Source organism: Cryptomeria japonica, chromosome 6, assembly GCF_030272615.1.
Source record: "Cryptomeria japonica chromosome 6, Sugi_1.0, whole genome shotgun sequence".
NCBI classification, from domain to species: Eukaryota; Viridiplantae; Streptophyta; class Pinopsida; order Cupressales; family Cupressaceae; genus Cryptomeria; species Cryptomeria japonica.
In genome coordinates this window covers 163,802,665-163,821,717 of record NC_081410.1, presented here as the reverse complement: position 1 = coordinate 163,821,717, position 19,053 = coordinate 163,802,665, and the positions used below count along the sequence as shown (strand labels likewise).

The 19,053-nt window shown below is 30.5% G+C and overlaps 1 pseudogene; it reads left to right on the top strand.

Annotated features, from left to right (window-relative positions):
- The first annotated feature begins 634 nt into the window (after positions 1-634).
- LOC131033347 (photosystem II CP43 reaction center protein-like) lies at positions 635-15,299 on the top strand (annotated as a pseudogene).
- Positions 15,300-19,053: the final 3,754 nt, after the last annotated feature.

Below are 19,053 nucleotides of genomic sequence, written 5' to 3'. Positions count from 1 at the left end.
CGAGACGACGGGGGACGTTGCGTCCCCGAGACATTTCTGACGGGGGGACACGCCCAAAAAGGGGGGGGCGCATCCCCATGGAACATTGGTATAATGTTATAATAGGTCCTCTTAAGGGGTCTTATGACATAATAGTGTCGTTGGGTGGGAATATGGCGCCTGCTAGCCCCTCCCCCCCCCCCCCCCCCCCCGCCAATATGTAGTTAGAGTTGCTAGAATAAGAGGATATAGCTGATAGGTCGACAGTTTCATTAACAACAACATTTGCCCCACTGAATCACCTACTGGATTGACTTCTTATAGCTATGCCACTGGCTCTATCTTCGCCTCTCATGCCCTTGGATAAAATCCTTCCTCTTATTCCCTCCCATCCCTAGCTCCCAAAAGACTGAATCACGCTTATCTGTAACTGAAGACCAGCTTCAGGTCTAGGTCTTGCTCTCATGATTTAGAATACTGTTTTGTGTATAAATGGTAGCATTAGCAACCTTCGATTATGGTGTTGGCATGCTACGTATAGAAGTACCCATGAGTAGATTTACTCGACACAAAACTTGTACCCATGAGTAGATTTGTTCGACACAACATATGCTTGTACCCATGAATAGATTTGTTCAACACATAACTTTTACCCATGAGTATCATAGTGGAAAAGACTTTATTTGAAGATGGTGATGGTGCAAATACATTTCGTGCTTTTAACCCAACTCAAGCCGAAGAGACTTATTCTATGGTCATTGCGAACCATTTTCTGGTGTCAAATTTTGGGGGTTGCTTTTTCCAATAAACATTGGTTACATTTCTTCATGTTATTTGTGTCAGTGAACGGTTTATGGATGAGTGCCATTGGAGTAGTTGGCCTAGCTCTAAACTTATGTGCTTATGATTTTGTTTCTCAGGAGATTCGTGTAGCGGAAGATCTTGAATTTGAGACTTTTTAAACAAAAAATATTCTTTTGAACGACAGTATTTGTGCTTGGATGGCGGCTCAGGATCAACCTCATGAAAACCTTATATTCCCCGAGGAGGTTCTACCCCATGGAAATGCTCTTTAATGGAACTCTAACTTTAGTTGGTCATGACCAAGAAACCACTAGTTTCGCTTGGTGGGTTGGTAATGCCCGACTTATTCATTTGTCAGACAAATTACTTGGGGCTCATGTGACTCATGCTGGATTAATTGTATTCTGGGTTGGAGCAACGAATCTATTTGAAGTGGTCATTTTGTACCAAAAAAATCTATGTATGAACAAGGATTTATTTTACTTCCCCATCTAGCTACTCTAGGATGGGGAGTCGGTCCTAGTGGGGAAATCGAGGACACTTTTCCCTATTTTGTACCCAGGGTACTTCACTTAATTTCTTCTGTAGTTTTAGGCTTCAGTGGTATTTATCACACACTAACTGGACCTGAAACTTTAGAAGAATCTTTTCCATTTTTTGGTTATGTATGGAAAGATAGGAACAAAATGACCACAATTTTAGGTATTCACCTAATCTTGAGCTAGGTGTTGGTGCTTTTCTCCTAGTATTTAAGGCTTTGTATTTTGGTGGCATATATGATACTTGGGCCGCAACTATTCTAGCTCCAAAATAGACTTTTCGTACAGCGTGTTAGTGACAGGTTAGTCAATCGCAACCGTTCAATGCAAAATCGACGGTGTAAAAAGCGTGACTAACATGTGTGTTAGTTAATCCGTACTATCTTTTTGGAACCAGAATAGACGCATCCTGATACTTGGGCTCCTGGCAGTGGAGATGTAAGAAAAATTACGAACCTTATGCTTAACTCAAGTACTAAATTTGGTTATTTACTCAAATCCCCTTCTGGAGGGGAGGGATGGATTGTTAGCATGGACAATCTAGAATATCTAATTGGAGGACGTGTGGTTAGGTTCCATTTGTATCTTTGGTGGTGTCTGGTACATCTTAACAAAACCTTTTGTGTGGGCTTGCCGTGCGTTTGTATGGTCCGGAGAAGCTTACTTATCCTATAGTAAGCTTACAATGCACGGTGTTAGGCAAAGAAAAAGATAAAAGTACACTGGTGTTCCCGCAGAGTGTGTTGAGCTCTCATGGTCACCACATGTCCAAAAAAATAGATGCAAACTAATGGGCTTGACGTGAGAGAAACTTTGAGAGACAGATGACGCAAAGTATATCATATTAATTTGACGTAAAAATCAAATTAATATGATAAATATAAGTTGCAAGAGGTTTTTGGTCAATTGGTGTAATTACAGTAATGACTAGCTTATTAGTCTATGTTGATTTTATGTACAAATTACAATTTATGTTTACAAATAAATTGATGAGGGTTTGAGCATCATATTTTGCTTCAAATTTGCTATATTTTATGTTGTTAAAAGTAATTTTGGAAAAAATATTCTATTTGGGACATTACATCACCTCGAGCAAAGGGAAGTTTGTAGTGCATGGTAGATTGGTCTTTTAAAACCCCAGTGTATAGAATGATTCCTCATTATTGAAGCTCGCTGGCAATGAATGATCTAATTTTGGGTGGATAGAATGGTAATTTTCTATCCCATTTACAAATATTTTGCTATATGCCTTTTGTATAGTGTATACTATTAAGTTAAGCATTTTGCTATTCACTACAATATCTCATATGCACCACTAGGGAATATGCACATCTCCTTGGTATTTTGCTACCAATGTTATTCCACAATGTGGGAAAGTCCACATCTCTCACTTTGATTTGGTATAATAACCTTTATAAATAAAAAAATATTTATTTAATTTTGAAATGAAATAAAAGTTCCTTTTAAAACTATCTAGCTAACAATTCTCTTATCTGGAGTATGTAAATATCATGTCTCTTATTTAGGCTAATCAATCAATTAGTGTAGTAAATAATTTAGATAATAGAGTTGATTCTTAAAAAGAAATGTTGAAATGTCTATATAAATAAATATTAAATTGGTAAAGAGGGATAAGATTTATTTAGCCCTAAGAATGATGAGAAATAGTTTGTTTTGATTTGCCTCAATACTCAACAATTAGATCTATGAACTAGACAAGTCCTAATAAACTATGAAAGCAATTCCACTCTATATTGATTCGATCCTGCACTTGTGGCCCTAACCTTTGCACCTACAACCTTGAATAGAGGAATGTGGTTTCTAACATGACTTATTTATGTAGAAATGTGTTTTTTTTTATTAATAATAATCTAGGATAAAATGCTAGCACATTATAATTCTATTGTGTTATAACTTGAGCATGCCATAATATGCTCACATTTTTATTTTCTTTGGGTATTGCTAACCCTTAGGGCTGGATTTACCTTGGGCATCCAACCCAAATAGTTGGACTTACAAGTCAAAGGCTAAAGGCATTTTTTTGTAAATTAAAAAAAATGACACAATCTGGAGTGCACTCTCCATCAAGTTTAAAGGTGTTTTAATGTTGAAGTAAAAAAATTACAAAAACATTGAGCTCTCTCTTAGCTTTCTAGGCATAATTTTTTTTTACATTTCTAATATGTTAAGATTTTGAACTTTAATTTCATTTGCTAGTGTACTTATTTTTCGCCAAAAACTTATGTATGGTATTTTTTGGTTTCATTTTTTATCCATTCATCAAAATTTAAAACAAAATAGATTTTTGCAAACTAGACTCCATTCTATACACATTTAAAAAAATTGATTAGTTTCCAAAAAAAAGAGGGGTGAGTAGGCATATTTTTTGTTTTTTAAGATTGTTCACTTTGAGAATTAGTAAAAAATCACATATTCATTAAACAATTAGCAGAAAAATTGGGCATAAACTACACAGTGTTAGTTGATTTTTCATTGAAACAATTTTTTTTTAATATTAACAAAAGTTCACATTTTACGGGGAGCACACTAGACACTATGTTATGTTTTTTTTGACAAAAATAGTTGAGCACTTTGTGTGATCCCACTATTTGAACCCCTTAATATCCACCATTAAAAAAAATGTAGATTAGAAAGTAATTCAAAGCACCATTACTCTTGTTCTTGTTGTGTACTCAAATTTTGGGTGTAATTGTCTTCAATTTCTCATACAAGATCAATTTTTTCTGATCTCAAAAAAAAGAAGTGGCCATTTCCATGCACTTGCCCCCAATCTCAAATTTTGTCTAGTTTTAAATTCACATGTGTTTTTAAATGAACTGCATTGGATTTACATTTGTCAATCTAAACTTTGTATGCGAAAATGAACTATGCATTAAAAAATATTCAAGCTAGAATTTTTCATCATGAGCTTTCTTGCCTTGACTTTCACAATCTATGTTTATAAATGAGCAGTGTAGAAAAAACCAGCTAGAATTTTGTTAGCCTGGGATTGTTCTCCTATGCGTAAACCCATTTTGTTGATTTAATGGTTTGGTGAAAATGAATAAAGCTATGATAAGCAGACATGTAATAATTCTTACGATGCTAATGTAAGTTGATGATACAATATTGGTGTTGTATGACGTTTTATGAGTGATACAAAAATTAGAATGAGATCTTGTGCATTCTTAAATTATTGAAATTGAAGTAGTGTTTGTGCTTAAACACAACACCTTAGCACATAAGTTAACAAATTTTGCGTGCTATAAACAATAAGTAATGACTGGGTAGAAGGAGTTGTCTTGGACTAAATTTTATTTTGAATTTAAATTTTTTTTGGGTCATTAATAAGCCCGAAACCAGGTTAGTATTATGCCTACAAATTTGAACTACAATAAAAAGGGATATATTAGAGATCTCGAGAGTAGTTATTGGAAATGTATCCAAATGGACTTGAGTTTAATTTATTTACCATTTTGTACACTAAAGCACATACAAAGGGTGAGGAGCAAATATATAATGAAATCTCAAAGCCTAATCACAATATAATGATGACACGCAAGGGAGGGCACTGGATCCAAACTTTAATCAAATATGAAATAAAAATAAGCAATAAGATGAAAAAATATCTGAAAATCTTAATATAGAAGGATAAATTGTGAAGACACAACTTAAGGGGTTCATCAAAATATAAAGATATAAAACAAATTTCTTTATTAAAATTAGGTATTATGAAGACAAAAAGCAATACATTCAAATTAACTTGGTTTAGAGCTATAACGTATCATATGATAGTATTTATTAAATTAAAAATTAAAAGAAGTGAAAGTAGGGAAAAATAGATAGTTTTCTACTAATTTATTCATAAATATCAAATTATAAGTTATAATTACTTATTCTTCGATGTGTTAGAATTAGATTAACAAAATATAAATTATATCATTCCGAAAATCTAACTAAATTTGAATTCACAAGCAAAAATAAACTAAATCAAATTTTCATGTATATATCTAAAAATTGTTTGCCGAACCAAACTATACATTAAAAAATTTGATCTGGACAAAAGTTATTAGCAAAAGCTTACTTTTCTTGATTTTACAATATATATTTACTAGTGCTTGCACCAAAACAAAGGTGCAATGATTAGCCAATTGTAAAATATACTTTAATCATTATGTTGGAGAGTATAAAATTAGGATGTGAAAACTGTATCTATTAGTCATTTCAGATGCAATTGACATAAAATAATCTACCAGTTTTTAAACAACCTTTTCTAGTACTAAATGAATTTGTAAAGATTTAAATTTCTGAAATTCTGAACAAATATCATTATAGAGATACGTAACCATACATCCAATATCCAATAGTTCTGACATATAACTTTTATTTTATTTTACAGTGATCGTTGTTGTAGTCTTGCTTCTTCTTGCTTCCTAATGATTGTATATAGGTTGTTCTGCATTTTAGAGTATCTTTCAAAGGAGAATCCAGGTTCTATACGAAGACACGGTACAACTTTAGGATCTATCAGATTCCATGATGGCCCATTTATAATTCAAAATTTAAAATCTAATATTCTTACTATGAATCTAATTATAATATAAATTTATATTTATATTAGAATAATGTTAATATTGTATTATTAATGTTAAAATTATCATATTGTTATTTTCATATTATTCAAATTCATATGATTTTATATTATTTTTATTATTGAATTATTTCTTATTATATCCTTACTAATATTTTAATATTTTCATTAATATTTTTCTTCAACAATTATATTACTTTTTATTGCTATATTAATAATATTTTTTATTATATTATGTTTTTTTTGTTGTTTTATTCTTTTTATATAGCCAAAAAATTATATTATCAAATTATATAAACATAATCCCAACCTAACTAAAAGTTATTTATAAATTACACAAAATTTATTTCCAACTATTATAAATCATTGGCATTGTTATTAGATCCCTATTCTTCTTGTTTTATGGATAATGGATATAATAGTTATTTTCTTTCTTAGATTTATGCAATTAGACCTCAAGTATTTCACTTGGTCAAACAAAAACCAAAATATCACCCAATCAAATGAAAGCTAATATACATATGGGATTAGAAATTAAGAAATTAATTGTAATTTGAATACTCTAAATTAGTAAATTTTTAATGTTACTTTATTTTTACATAAGTTTTTCCAAAAAAATACAAAACTATTGAAATAGTTCATTTTTATATTTAAAATAATATTTTCTAATAACAAAACACTAATAAATAAAATTCTTACATTTTTCCATTGTAAATAATATGATAATTCAAATAAATTTTCAAAATAATTACATTTTTACATTTTTTACATTTTTTATATTTAAAATAATATTTTCTAATGAGAACACTAATAAATAAAATGCTTACACTTTTCTAATAGTAAATAAAACCAAATAAATCACCAACCCTAGAGTAATATGATAATTCAAATAAATTTTTAAAATAATTATCCAAACATTTTAATGCATCATAAAAATAATCCACAATCCAAACTACCCAAAAAATTTGATCTAAAAGAGATTGCAAATAAAAACAATTACTAAGAAAATAAATTATAATTGAATTAACAAAATAATTTAAATTAATAACTAAATTATATATAAAAAATATTTACATTAATATATTTACTCGAGACTTGAAATTAAATCTAAAATATATATTAATTTTAATTATTTTAATTTTAAAATCATGAAAACCAAATACAATTTTAAACACAATTCTTTTATTTACTATTACTATTAGCAACTAATTCTCCTAGATATTAATTGAAGGATTATTATTTCTTCCATAACACTTTAGTGATATAATTCTATTCTAAAGTATTAATTACTCGCAAATATCTTTCCTTATTCCATCAAATATTGCATAAAAGGAAGTTATATAATACAATGCTTACTAACAATTCAAACATAAATTTAACATCAACTTGCTAACACTAATGACAGATAACTAAAATTGATCATTTAAATAAAGTACTCAATCCTTTCATGATTTCCAACCCCACATTTCCATATTTCTATCATTCCATATCACTTTTAATCATTGATACACATTTATAATACTGCTTAGTAGTAAAAAAATAATTTAATAAAGAACATATAATTTGAAATAGGTATTAAAGAAATGTTATTATTTTTAGTAACTAATATCTCAACCAAAATGCATGATTTTTTATAAATAAAGTAAATAATTATTAAAACAAAATGCATGTCTTAAAAAAAAGAAGTAAATTATTAATTAAAGCAAGATGCTTGTCCTTGAGAAAAGTGAAGTCTTTGTAAATATTTAATAAACTATACTACATTGTTTTCTTTTTTTTCAAAAGCATGTTTCAGCAAACAGAGTTAAACTAAAATAGATAACTTAAGCAAAAGTGCATTCTTACTTGGAAGCTTAAAGGAGGAGCTTTTTATGGGAATCATATGCCCCTTTTTTTTGTGGGAAAGATTTTACTAAAATGAAACAAACTTATAATAATATCAGACCTATATTATCAGTAAGGAAATGCGCTAAACGGGTCTACCATGGTGGATTGTATAAAAATTTTGAATGCAAAATTTAAACGGTGTGCTCCACGAATATTTTTCCACTCACCGGAATTTGCTACCTTGACGTGAGCTTTTTACGGGATGTGTGAGACAATCCCGGTGGGCAATGCCCACATTAAATAGCCTATCGGCTAATAAAAAAGTAGTGTCAACTTAGAAATTTCCTAGACTAGAATTGTTCTTCTTTAATGGAAGAGACAGATGAAGCAACGTACGTGATCTGACGGAGATAAATACCGTCTCCCTGTGACGTCATTCAGCGATCTGCAGAAGAGCGAGGTGATGTGATGATCAATTGTGGACGTCAAATGACAGACATTGTAGAAGCTATATGTCTGTCTTTTGCCACCTTCTTCACTCCTCCCCTTTTAACATCATAAGCTTAGAGTGCCTTGCCATATTGTCGTTTATTACAGAATAGTGAATTTCCTTCGTCGTTACTTGACAGACTAATTTATTGCACAAGACAATTTTGAAATGTCCTTCCTATGGCTGGCCCAGATGGAAATATATGTAATGTTAAAATTATATATATTATGATATTGTTATTGAGATTCAATTGTGTAGTTTTCACATCGAATTTATTGACCCATGTTTCATGAATAGTGGTTTATAAGAACCCATATCTAATGAGGCTCTGGTTGTGGGGAATTATTTGCACTGTGTAATTATAAGTGAGTTACACTATAGAGTGGGTGCAAATATTCTTCCCCCATAGACATCGCCCTCTCATGAGAATAAATGGTCCACTTATCACTCATTGCATCTAGGTGATGCTAATAAAGATGAAGCATAGGGCCTTCTTGGAGGTCACCCATCCCAATACTACTCCAACTCAAGCATGCTTAACCAAGGAGTTTCCTCCGAGGTTAAACCCACTTAGCTTGCGAACCTGTTTGCAAAACCTTCAACAAGTGTTGTTCCTTATGAACCATTCATTATAGATCCCCTTTGACTCATCGATTGATAAGTAGGAGATAATTTTCACAGCAAGTCAAATTATGATATTGCTATCAACTATGTACTCTTCGAGTCAAACTTATTGGCCCATTTTTCAAGAGTAGTGGTACACAAGAACCCATCTCTAATGAGAATGAATGGTCCACTTAGCACCTATTGCATTTAGGTGATGCTCACATAGGTGAAGCATTGCGCCTTCCCAAAAGATCACCAATCCCAATACTACTCCAACTCATAAATAAAAAAAATTGAACAATTTAAATTTCCTTCAAGCAAATTATATTTTTATAACACTTTACTAAATTACTGATGTAAAATAAAGGATGCAATACTATTCATAACAACAATCTAAAAATACATAAATGAGCTCAAAAGAGGACATAATAGAGATCAGCCAAAACACAATAGGGGAAGAGCACAAGTAGTTGAGCATGTATGAATTGTTGTGAGGGTTGTTGATACATTTTGTTCCAATAATAGTATAAATAAAAATTATTGTTTAAAACATAAAATATCAATTTTTGTGTGTTTATGCACCAATAGTTGTGACTTTAAAGTTGTTATTGTTAGAAAATGTACCATTAGTTGTGAAAAGTAACCAATCATGTGATGCCACATCAACAACACAAGTATTGGGGCCTCTTTTGCACACCTATTGGTCTCACTTTTTTGGGAGTTGTTTTGGACACTTTGGCAAAAAACATGTTGATGTGGCACTATACTTGATGATGTGGCGCTGAAACCTTAGTTAAAAGTAGGGGACTTGCCAAGTAAGCTACTGTTAAAAATTGGGAGTGATTTGAAATTTCTACGTAAAATTTTGAGATGCGCGAAGTTAAGATGCACAACTACTGAAGTAAGCTACTCTTAAAAATTGAGAGTGATTTAAAATTTCCACGTAAAATTTTGAGATACACGAAATTAAAATGCACAACTACTGAATCCTCTCCCCTTCCTCTCCCCTATATAAACTAGCACTTGCACCTTGGTGTGCAATGGGTACACCGAGGAGATGTAGAAGGCAATAGAAAAACTGTAGTATATTTTTGCATGTATTTGTGTAGTACATGAGGTCAATAGGTAAGTATTTAACAAATAATTTTGTTTGTGTAATAAAAGTCTCAATTGAGAATTCATGGGTTCAAATCAGTTATGCCTTTACTTAAATGGATCCAAACATGATTGAAGCAAAACCTTTGAATCGGGAAGATAATTAGACTCCCTTACGAGTATGATCCTATAAACATAGAGAGGAAGATAGAGATGGATTAGAGGAGGAAAAAGTGGAGATGATAGGGAAAAATAAAGATATAAAGAGGAGAGAGGGATAGATAGAGTTGGAAGATACAAAATTATAGTGATGTGGAGGAGATCATGGACTCTTTCCTTGAGAAATGGGATGGTTTGAACGAAGTAATTTTCAAAGACACAAATGTGGGATGATCCTTTATCCATGCATGGTTACAAGGATGTCTTGCCACATTCAAAGAGCCATAAGATGCATTGTAGTGGATCTTTCTTGACTAACATTGGTGATTCGAAAGTGACAAGTTAGAATGGCAAGGATTGTACTCTTCTTGAATGAGAGATTATTTTTTTAGTTGGACATGTGATAGAAGTGACAACTTGGTGGTTTGCAAGGATCATATCATTTGAAATGGCTTACAATTTGGCACCCATTATCCATTCATAGAGGAGACCAGGGAAGAACAAGGCCGAGCCATATTTCAGTTGAGAAACAATGAGACATGGGATGTGGTAATATGTATTGTAGGTGTAGCAATGTGGCAACAATGACACAAACACAATGAGATGATTTTCTGAGTTGTGTTTGAGCCCATGGTTCAAGTCCTTAGCAACTTTTGGGTGATACAAATTGCAAAACACATTATCTCACATGAGCGCTAGTGTGCTATTGATGGAGTGATCAATCTATTTCTAGAAGCCCCTAAGTCATGCATGATGTTGAATACTATAAACTTGAGGGAAGAAAAGAGTATGAAATGAATGTAGAGGCGTGACATTTATTCAGGATTGGAGTAGAGAAGAAGAACACCTTCGAGGAATTGAAGACTTTCATGGGCAACGACAAAGAGCGTCTTAATCTAGGCAAAGTAGATAAGATGATACAGATTGGTACAAGAATAGGCTTTCTCCTCCACAAGTATTTATAATTGAACATCTTTTGTAATCTATTTTTTATCAATACAGGGAGCTACCTCTTATGGCAGTGCTTATATAAAAATAAGAAAGGTAATTTATATTATTTCAAATATTGTATATAGCAATAAATATAATTATATATTAAAATTAAATTCAAAATTGATTATATACTATGATAAAAATATTTGAAAAAAATATCATATTTAAAAATTATCAAAATTCTATAAAATTAATCTTATAATAATTAATTTGTATACATATAAATTTTAAAATAATTTAATATGCCTTAATATTTAGAAAAAATATAGGCCACAATGTGGATGGGCTTAAAGAGATAATTATCTTAATGTGAACAGTTAAAAGACACTAGATATAATTATATTTTACTTCAAGAGCCCTTCCAAATTTCAATGTTAATATTAGAAAAATGATTGTATGTGTTTCGTCAGGCTTTAGTTTACCTTATTCAATACTAAGTAATATGCATTGTAGGTGTAGCAAAATGGCAAAAATGACACAAACACAATGTGATGATTTTTTAGTTGTGTTTGAGCCCATGGTTCAAGTCCTTAGCAACTTTTGGGTGATACAAATTGCAAAACACATTATCTCGTAGGAGCGCTAGGGTGCTATTGGTGGAGTGGTCAATCTATTTCTAGAAGTCCCCGAGTCATGCATGATGTTGAATACTATATACTTGAGGGAAGAGAAGAGTATGAAACAAATGTAGAGGCATGACATTTGTTTAGGACTCAAGTAAAGAAGAAGAACAACTTGGAGGAATTTAAGAATTTCATGGGCAACAACAAAGATCTTCTTAATCTAGCCAAAGTAGATAGGATGATAGAGAGTGGTGCAAGAATAGGCTTTCTCCTACACAATTATTTGTAACTGAACATCTTTTGTAATCTATTTTTGATCAATACAAGGAGCTACCTCTTATGGTAGCACTTATATATAAAAAAGAAAGATAATTTATATTATTTCAAATATTGTATATAGCAATAAATATAATTATATTATATAATTAAATTCAAAATTGGTTATATACTATGATACAAATATTTGAAAAAATATCATATAAAAAGAATTTAAGAAAATTATCAAATTTTATAAAATTAATTTGTATACATATAAATTTAAAAATAATTTAATATGCCTTAATATTTAGAAAAAATATAGGCCCTAGTGTGGGTAGATTTAAAGAGATAATTATCTTAATGTGAACAGTTAAAAGGCACCAGATATAATTATATTTTACATCAAGAGCCCTTCCAAATTTCAAGGTTAATATTAGAAAATTTATTGAATGTGTTTCATTAGGCTTTAGTTTACCTTATTCAATACTATTTGTATTTATGTGGAATACTCATGCCCTCCAATGGATTAGACAAAAAAAATAGGTATATGCACAAAATTGAACAATATTCGATGCACCTTTTGACCATATTTATTAATTAATTGAAAATAAAAATAAAAATAATAATATTGAGAATAATTATAGTTTACTTCTTAAATAAATTAGATAATATTAAATTATTAAAAAATTGAACATAAATATAATCAAATTTTTAAAAATAATTTTTAAAAATAAAATTGTCCTTCTAATAAAAATATTAAAAATAAAATAAACCATATTAAAATTTAACGGCTATGGTAGTTCATCGAGGATGGCACTGAAACAAAGTAAATAGGCTGCATCTGCATCTAGATCAATTGGTTGAGAGATTGGATATTTTAGTTTTATGTTGAACATTACAAGCGTATGAGATATAATTAATATTTTATTAATTACTTTTAAAAACTTAAAAACTTATTATCATTTATTTATATATAATAATATAAAAATTTATATATACATATATAATATAGTAATTATATCCTGTAGGAAAGATAGAGGTAGAAGAGAGAGAGTGAGGTGCAAGGAGCTATACAATGATAGAGATAAGAGAGATAGAGAAGAAGATGGAGATGGAGATAGAGATGAACTTAAATAAATATAAAAATTGAATCATTATTCAAAAAATTATATAATATATTAAATCCCTAAACACAATACGTACCATAGTGATAATTTAACTCATATTTTCGAATTTCAATTATCTCCAATTTCTAAATAACAACTAAATACTAATTTATACTTATACTATTTATATAATTAAGTTTACTATTCATATATAATAATTATTAAATCTTTATATAATTAAATTTAATGTTTATTATAATTATAATTTTTCATTTTATCTTTAATTTAAATTATATTTCATAATATTTTTTTAATTTAATTTTTATATAACTTTATTTACCAATTTCATTATATAATTGATATGAAATGGTGCTTAGTCTAGTCATCATATTCCTAAACTAATAACCTCTAGCAGATCCAAGTTTCCTTTGTATTTCAGTTTGCAAGGGACTGCTGTATTTGTTTTCAAGTCCAGGTAATGGCCGTGTATTTGCCAAACCCAATTTGTAAATAAGATATTTTGGGCCTGTGTTGTATCCTCCATAGGGAATGGTGTTTGTCATGCGCAAGGATGTGATTGGTGAGCACTAATTTGATTGTGCCCATCTATGAATAAAATCTCACGAGCACAAAATGAAAATGGAAAAATAAAAAAAACTCCCATTTCTAGACATAAATGCATGCGATTCCATCTGTACCAATAAGTAATGTTAAGCTCTCGAAAAAGCTACTACTATCATATAAGCGAATGTTAAGCTCTCCAAAAAGATACTACCGTTTCTATATTACACATGGAACGAAAAAAATGACGGTGAACGGAGAAATTAAAAGCAAAAATCCGCAAAGTAAAAAGTAACAACAAAAATCTAACAGCTACGATGTTTTTGGTCCTCTTGTTGTGTACAAATTGCAGGATATTTGTGGATGTGCTCTGACAGGTTAATCTCTTTCCTTTGACAGGTGGAAACGACGAGGTGAAATGCCAGGTAAAATTAAAGTCCGCTGTGAATGGTACTGTCAGGGTGAGGGAAAGCTGCACGCCTACCCGTTATGGAGGAAAAAATGGTTCATTCGTCTCGAAAACCGTAAAGCCAATGAGGAAAAATCGACGGACTAAATAGCTGCAATCGTCTTGCATCGGCTGTCGTGAATTTTGAACCATTGATGGACTAAAAGGAGCTCGTCCATTTCATAGTGGGAGACGCCTTCGGCGTAAAGACCACACTAAAACATGGTTAAATGGCTACAGTTCCTTTTTAACAAGTTTTGTGAAAGAAAAAGAGCTTCGGGAACGTTCCAAAGCAATGAGAAAAGAAACGAATTCCAGTCAAAGACTGCGAATGCAGAAGAGTGTCCCCACAGGACAGTCTGCGACTTTCTATACCTCCAATTTTTTTTAATTTTTTGTAAACCTCCATTATTACCAAAACACGTACATCATGTTGTCTTGTTCGATAAGCGGGCTTGCATGGTGGATCATATCATCTCATCATTTAACTAAATAAATTACAGTCCGAACTATCTTCTATTGTTAAAAATTCCACATTAAATGCCACATGCCTAGCACAAGACGTTTTTTCCAAAAAAAATAAAATCACCATCTTCTAAAAAATCATCATATCCTTGCACGTGTAGAATAACACCGACTTCTATACTTCACCCCAAAACGTTTTTCTGTAACATATGTTAATTACTTGAATTGTGTATAAATATCGGTCTCCTTTGTTTTTTCAAAATTGCAGCTAGCATGGGAAGAATTAAGCAAGCAGAAGAACAAAAGTCTTCTGAATCTCTTGTTTTCATTACTCTAAAGAAATATCAGGAAGGTCGGGTACATCCCAAAATTTCAGAGTGAATTTCATCACTAGGGCCTGAAATTCAGACAGCATGTTAGAAAGAGGAAACTGTCAGAACTGTCTATGCAGCAAATTAAAAAAGCTGTGATAAAGACATCTAAACTGTGTAATCTGACGGTTGTTGAGTTGGAGCTGTCTATTTTATACAGCTCAGTATTTGGTCGAAAATATAAAATCTATGAATTGTCATAGATTTTTACGCAATTTTTATTTGTTCGATTTTCTTAATGTGCCTTTTCAATGTTGTAAAATTGCAAAAAAATCGCTGAAAAACAATTCTGTTATGCAAATTTTTGTTTTTTATCAGATGTTGTTTTGTATGGAGAATAGTCATTGCTGTTACTTTGAGCTCAAACTTGTAACAACAAACAATGAGTGCACTAGACGTGATATGGCCAATGGGCAGAAAAGTGGGTGGTGTACGAAACATTGAGAAGAGCCCAAAGTTGGAAATAAATATAGAAGATTCTATGGCCATGTGCCCACCCTTGTGAGGAACGTTCCCAGCCTTCATGGCGTTGTTGGTCCTCATTTCATCAAAATCCAATATTTGCTTATTCAAAACTTTTATAGTATTAAATTAAGTCCTAAATAAACATTGCAAATTAACAAGGGGATGACCACATCAAATTTGGTGAGGTATGCATGGATAGAGGCCAAAATAAAGGTCAATCAATCCATGATCAATCTTTCTACGTTAGAATTGGTGAGGTATCTATGGATAAAGGCCAAAATAAAGGTCAATCAATCCAGGACCAATCTTATCATGTTTTTTTGATTGATGTATAAAATTGGTATGAGTTTGTGGCCTTGAAAAAGTGAATTTTAAGAATCGTATAATATTGCAGTTCAAATTAGATGCGAATCAAATAGAGATAAAATGGAATAACAAAATATTCAAGCACATCAACAACACACAAATTTTTGTGGTAAAACCTTAGTAATATTTTAAGTAAACATTTTTCAAGAAAAGTATAAGTAATTGTATTATTTAGAGAAAACAAAGTGCATTGCGATTTTCATATGGTTGCCACATAAAAATGTATAATATTATTTTTACTTGATTGCCACCATCAAATCTAGGACTTTTTATAAATTACCTAGAATTACTCTAACAAAAAGTAGCTTTTTAATCACAAAATCTTGTTTGGTGACCATTGCATCTAAATCCCCATTATGTTGGGTCTTAATTTGACAACACTTGTGCTGCATCCTTGAAGGAAGAAATTGTGGTCCGAAGTCCCCATATTGTGATGATTTTTTGTTTTATAACATTTATGACATGGCTTTATTTGAGGGCTAGAACCACTTGGTTAGTAATGACTAGCTACATCTTCAAGATAGAGAACATTTTTAGTTTTGGCGTTCAACATATTTAACTTGGGTAATTTAAATATTAAAAGTGTCAATGAGATTAAAAACATTTTTTATTTATTTAATTGAACACACATTAGTATTATATTATATAACTGAAAATACATTTAATAGAAGTTTTACAATTGTGAAGATCAAAATTTCATACCTTACATTTTTTACTTTTATTTTGAGTTTACTTTGACTTAGTTTCTTCTTATGCAATGATAAATGTGTAAGCAAGATGATTTCTATTGAAACATGCCAATTAATTCTATCATTACACAATACCATTTACACTAATTTCTCTAGGGGCCACTCTTTATCCTTAGCTTATCCATTTCTCATGAAATTTTAGATCCTAATATTTCTCTTATTTGCACTCATTCCTAGGGGTTATTCTCGACCTTCTATTTATTGCCTAGAATTCTATTTTGAAGGAAATTGGCTTAGCAATCTTGTAATTAGTGGTAGGTAGGAGGTTTCAAGTCCAAAGGAGTTAGCATCTAAAAAGTGATTCTTTGAAATAATTTTTAGGATTCTAATTCTAATGATGTATTCTAACTCCTTGTTCTATGCCTTTTTTATAGTATATAATATTAAATAAAACATTTTGGTATTCATTACAATATCTCAAATGCACCACTAGGCAAATATGCATATCTCCTTGGTATTTAGCTACTAATGTTATACCATAATGTGGGAAAGTCCACATGTCTCACTTAAGATAAAAGAAAAGGTTTCCTTGTTGCATTGATAGGCTTCAATTGTTGATGGGATGGTTGAAGGTTTATACATTGGCTTTAATGTATATTTTATTCATCAAATTTTAAATTCTAAATAGGAAAAATATGTTACACAATTGTAGCTTAAAAGTAAGGGTTGCCTTTTTATTCATTATAATTTTGTGTAATTATGAATATGTTATTTGATATTGTCTTTCTAAAACTCGTTACGTCATTGCTACAAAATAATATGCACAATTTGAAAATGAAAAATATTATAATTGAATGTTGAAACACCATATAGATGCTTTGTATATATTTGTAAAAGAAGTAATCAAAATTATCAATTCTAATGAATCCACCATATTTTTCAATATGTTTTGTTATATAATATAAGAACATATTTAATTGTTTAAAATTCTAAAGATATAGACTGTTGGTTATTTTAAATAAACTTATTTAACAATAAAATAACATTTATTAAATCCATTGAAATATTGCAATATATAATTAAACTATGAAATTATCTATGCATTTAATTTTTAATAATTATAAAAAATTTCAAGTATATAATCAATCATTTTTAAAATATATTTATAATGCCTTTTAATAAAAAGTACATTTTTCCTATAATTCAAATCCATTATGTAAGACACTTATAACAAAATTGGTAATAAATCAATTTATTTGTATAATTACAAATACTAGAATCAAGAGGTGTTGGTGATCCCTTATTCTTTATTCTTTGAAACAAATAATCTAGATTTCCTTAAAAAATGTCATTTTTTATATTTTCATTGAATTTAAGTATCTATCTATATGCTCAATACAAAAATTGCAATTGCTAATATGAGAATAAACTTCCAAACATTGTAGATTAATAGATACTACTATTCCAAATAAACGGCAATCTTATAATATAAGTCCAAAAGAAGACAAAGACAAAAGCCCAAAGAATTACAATATGTAAGAGCTTGGCATATCTCTAGATTTAACTATATAGAATTTTTTACCATCAAGGGTCATACTACATGTTTTGTCATCATAATAAATAGTTTAAAAAGGAAAAATTAAAAAATGATGAATCATGATATATGATAAATGGTAATTTTTTTTATAAAATTAAATACATAAATATATCATAATGAATAGATAGAAAAGAGAAATTAAAATGATGGATCATGATATATAATAAATGGTAAATTCTTGTAAAGAATTAAATGCATAAATACACCAAAACTAATATTATAGACTTTAGTCAAGGTGGTTTATGTTTTTTATTATTAAGATAGGGATTGGCTGAGGCTCTGGTTTGGCTGCTGTGTGTGTGCTGATAATCCTCTCCTCGAGGCTTGCTGTGTATTCTGGGTCAGCCCTAATTTCGGCTGTTTTTTAATCAAAAACATTATAGGCTTTAAAAATACCACGACTTTATTATATAAGAATCCCCACGAAAACATATTTAGGTAGCTACAATTCCTTGAACTGTTTTCAAAAAATCAGCTTCTAGTACGTACTTTAGAATCAATATGAAAAGGAATAAATTTAAATCTAAATACACAAATACACCAAACTCACATTATAATCTCTAAAAATTCTATGACTTTAATATACAAGAATCCACCTAAACCACGCTAAAACATATTAAGGTTGTTACAATTCCATCATTTTTTCTTGTAGAAAATTAGCTTTGGTATGCACTTCTGAATCAATGTGAGAATAAATTTCAATCTAAGACTGTGAATGCCCATTCCCCAAAACGACTTTCATGGCAGAAGGGGAAAACAGCTTCTGGTACACACTACCAAACCAAATGTGAAAATGAATAAATTTCAATCTAAGACTGTGAATGCGAATTCCCCCAAAATAACTTTCATTCGAAAAAGGGACAACATCTATAAAAAGAAAGCTGTGATCTGATTTTCAATTTAGTTAATAAATTAAAAAAACAGTCTTCTAAAGGTACTTTTTACTCCCTCCATAGAGAATCCCCACCGTCTACACTGTGAGTCACTATTCCTCCATTATTACCAGTAGATTGAAAAGACTAAACACACATCATGTGATATTCTTCGGTAAGCGGGCTTGCAAGCATCATAATGGTAAAGC